The 3578-nt window shown below is 47.9% G+C and overlaps 2 non-coding genes across 2 annotated transcripts; both read right to left on the reverse strand.

Annotated features, from left to right (window-relative positions):
- Positions 1-578: 578 nt before the first annotated feature.
- On the reverse strand, positions 579-697 carry LOC136838274 (5S ribosomal RNA). The gene has a single exon (XR_010852919.1). It is a non-coding gene; the product is annotated as a 5S ribosomal RNA (ribosomal RNA).
- Positions 698-2195: 1498 nt separating this feature from the next.
- Positions 2196-2301, reverse strand: LOC136838275 (U6 spliceosomal RNA). The gene has a single exon (XR_010852920.1). It is a non-coding gene; the product is annotated as a U6 spliceosomal RNA (small nuclear RNA).
- Between the last annotated feature and the right edge of the window lie 1277 nt (positions 2302-3578).

Genomic DNA, 3578 nt, shown 5'->3' on the forward strand with positions numbered 1-3578 from the left:
CCATCGGAAAAACAACACTAGGTTGGGGTTCAGAAGCTTGAGGGAGATCCCTATCTGCAATTTCGTTGGATCGAGCCACCACCACAGATCCTCTTTATATAAGGAAGAATTCTCAATTCCTCTTTCAAGTCTTCCTTGCTTTGCCAGTTCTCCAACAAAAAGAACTGAAGAGGCCTGAGATGCAGACTCCCCAGAAAACAAACTTCTCCAGCGAGGAAATGGTCCCCAGCAGACACATTCCTTCCTTCACCTAGCATGTTTCCTTTTCCAAGAAGGCCGAGACTTTTTCGTACATAGAAGTTTGCCGTTCTTGCGACGGAGACGCTATAAAAGCCGCTGAATACATCTGAATTCCCAGACACAATGGACAGTGAGGGGATCAGCTGCGACTTCTCCACAGACCAGAAGTCCCAGGGACTTCACGAGTTGCAGAGTCAACTGAAGGTCCTCCAGATACCTTCGCCGACGACGCTCGAATCAACCAGTCGTCCAAGTAGAGTGAGATCCTGACGCGACAGGTGCAACTGCATCGCAACGTTTTTCATGAGACGTGTAAACACCCTCGGAGCAAAATGTGACGCCAACAGCATCTGGTGTTCCCAGGCGGTCAACCATCCAAGTACTGACCAGACCCAACGTTGCTTAACTTCGCTGATCGGACGAGAAGCGGTGTTTTCAACGTGGTATGGCCGTTGTGCAGAGTCCAAAGCAGAGAGCCCTGAACTGGTACGTCTAGTCCCCCAAGACAACCTGAGATACTTCATCGAACGTGGATGAATTGGGGCGTGAAGATAAGTATCTTGGAGATCCAAAGATACCATCCAATCCCCGGGATGAAGGGCTCCTAGTATTGACTGCGAGGTCTCCATCTTGAACTTTTCCTTCCGGACCAAGTTGTTCGACCTGTTGACGTCCAAGACGGGTCTCCAGCCTACTGAAAGTTTTGGGACTAGAAACAATCTGTAGTAAAATCCCGGGGAACACCGAGTCCAAGACCTGTTCCACTGCTCTCCTCTTGAACATCTGTTCGAGCAGGTCAAACAATTTTCTGTTTGACAGGAAGGCAGTTGGGAAACAAAAACAAAGGAGGAGGAGACAGGAAGGGAATCAAGTAACCTCTCTCTAACAGTAGGAGGGACCAAACGTCTGCCCCTCACTCTTTCCAGGCTTGTGCAAAATGAAGCCTGGTTGCTAAGGGAGTCTGGAGATGAAAGGAGTCACTTGCTACCTCTCTTGAAGTGACATTCCTTGGGAAAAAACTCTCTCGTGGTGCGGGTCTCGTGTTGCTTCCCATGGAAGCCCCTTTGTTTTAGGCAAACATTTAGCTTTCGTTTACTTTTTGTATCATTGAGATCGGTGCAATCGTTATGAAGGAGATGCAGTTTGAATGTCGATAACTTTAGTTTTGAGAAAAACGATATTTTTTGCTTCTCTGTGTATTTATTTGCTTGCTGTTACACAGTTTGATGTTTTTATGACATAATGAAAAGCCAAAAAATAGACCTGCAAAGTAATATAACTTCGCTAAATGAAGCTAAATGAAGCGAGTGTCAAAACACGGCTCAGGTTGGGCAGCGTGACGTTTTACTTAGTCAAGCTCTGAGCTGCTACTGACTGACTGCCACTGACTGCCCTGCGGCATTCCTGTCTTTCGCTGATGCGTACTAGGTCCACAGGTTGCCATAGATCGCATTAGATATTATTTCATAGCTAAAAAGGAAATTACCACCGATATACTGACAATATCATTACATTATATGAAAAATGTAATTTTGACTATGATAGGTTACTGTTTTGTTTATAACTCCTAACTGTGGTGAACTTTTAAATAAAACTTTCTGAGAAGATAGTCAGGATATGTATGATGCCATATATAAAATATCCCAGAAAATTTGATTTCGATTTTTTCGTCAAACGCCCCCTTAAGACAAAGACAACTGCGAAGGTGGAGAGAGAGGAGCCGAAGGTTGAAAAGTCTCAGGAAACAGATCCTTAAGAAAAAAGCCAGAGTCTGATAATCAGAGGAAGAAGAAGACGAAAGAAGTTTCTCTTCATACAAAGGCTGTGACGAAAGAGGATGTTCTTCCGCAGCTGGCGGGTCTTGAGTGAGTGGTGAAAGTAGTTCGATTCGCCGATACGTAAGCGGAACTCCCGCGAACGAAGAAGTCGTCAACTAGAGTAACGATAGTAAACATAAAAATGTGGAACGCTTCACGATTAGCGTGTCATCCTTGCGCAAGGGCCATGCTAATCTTCTCTGTATCGTTCAATTTTTAGTATATGTACTGCCGAAGCAAGTACTGGCTAAATTAAGAAGGACATCAGATGTTGAAGCGGGTAGTTGTGCGACATGATGAACAACTGGAGCGGTGTCAACACAAGACTTGAAGCTATACGGCGAAGCGAGCGCGGAGCGTCATGGCGTGACGCGCGAGAGGCTCCGTGGCAAGTACTAGAAGAGAGTCACAGCATGGATGATGGCGCGGCGTCATGGTCATGGCGCGCGCCGAGCGTCAAGGTGAGGCGCGCGTGAAGCGTGAGAAGCGCACGAAGAGCAAGACGCGCTCCTGGCGCGAGACAAGAGAAAAGGCCAACACCTCAACTCGGGGAAGACGAATAGGAAGCCACTAAACACTCTCTCTAGACGACAGACGAGAAGCCCCAAAACATCTAGCAGACGAGGAAGATGAAGCAGGAGACGAAGGTGAAAGTCTGTACCTCTTAACAGGCAGATTCGAATCTTGAAAGGTTCATGAGAGCATCCAGCTGTTGTTGCAAACCCAACAAAATCTTACGCGTTGGAGAAGCAACTCTCTCGGGAGAAGGGCTGAACCTGAGAGAAGGAAAGGGGCGAGAGACGTATACTTCCTTCCACAGGGGAAGAAGCTCTAGCCCTTGCCTTAGCGCGACAGGGGGGTCGAGTAGCGTCATCATTCGAAAAACACTTTATTCTCTTCTGCAGAGGAATATCCACGCAACTTTCGGGGAAGAGTACAAACGTCTAGAGGAAGAGGACGTGAAGCGTCCTCTCCTCTAAGCTTCTCTTAAGAGGGCGAGAGTCCAACCGAGAGCTCCAACCCCGAGGCGGGGAGGACGTGTCGGAGGACGAGAAGCAATCCTTCAGGATGCGTGCCTGAGCACGATCCCTGGCAGCCTGGGTAGCGTCATCAGGACCTGCCGAAGGGACGCCAGATCGGTGGGAAGCCCCCGTAACCCTCATGCGGCTTTCGACATGCCCCCTCCCTGGTCCTGGGAGTTCGACAGAGGTCCAGGCCTAGAGGCATTATAGGGCCGATCTGACGCCCCCTCCACAACACTAGGGGCACTAGCACTAACACTATGCGTTTGAATTGCATTCACTTTAGTTTCAAGAGCACGCATTGACTCCACACGAGAGCCAGGGAATTACCTTCTGCAGCAACAAACTACAGGGTTAGTACTAAAATTTACTACAGGGTTACTAGTAGGAGAAAACCCTGACTGTCCATCTAAGGATGCACTCTAGGAGGAAGATTTCCTCAGCCTATCACGCTCCAATTTAAGCATATAGGCTTCATATTCTTCCACTCACCCTCAGA

Source organism: Macrobrachium rosenbergii, unplaced genomic scaffold (genome assembly GCF_040412425.1).
Source record: "Macrobrachium rosenbergii isolate ZJJX-2024 unplaced genomic scaffold, ASM4041242v1 282, whole genome shotgun sequence".
Lineage (NCBI taxonomy): Eukaryota > Metazoa > Arthropoda > Malacostraca > Decapoda > Palaemonidae > Macrobrachium > Macrobrachium rosenbergii.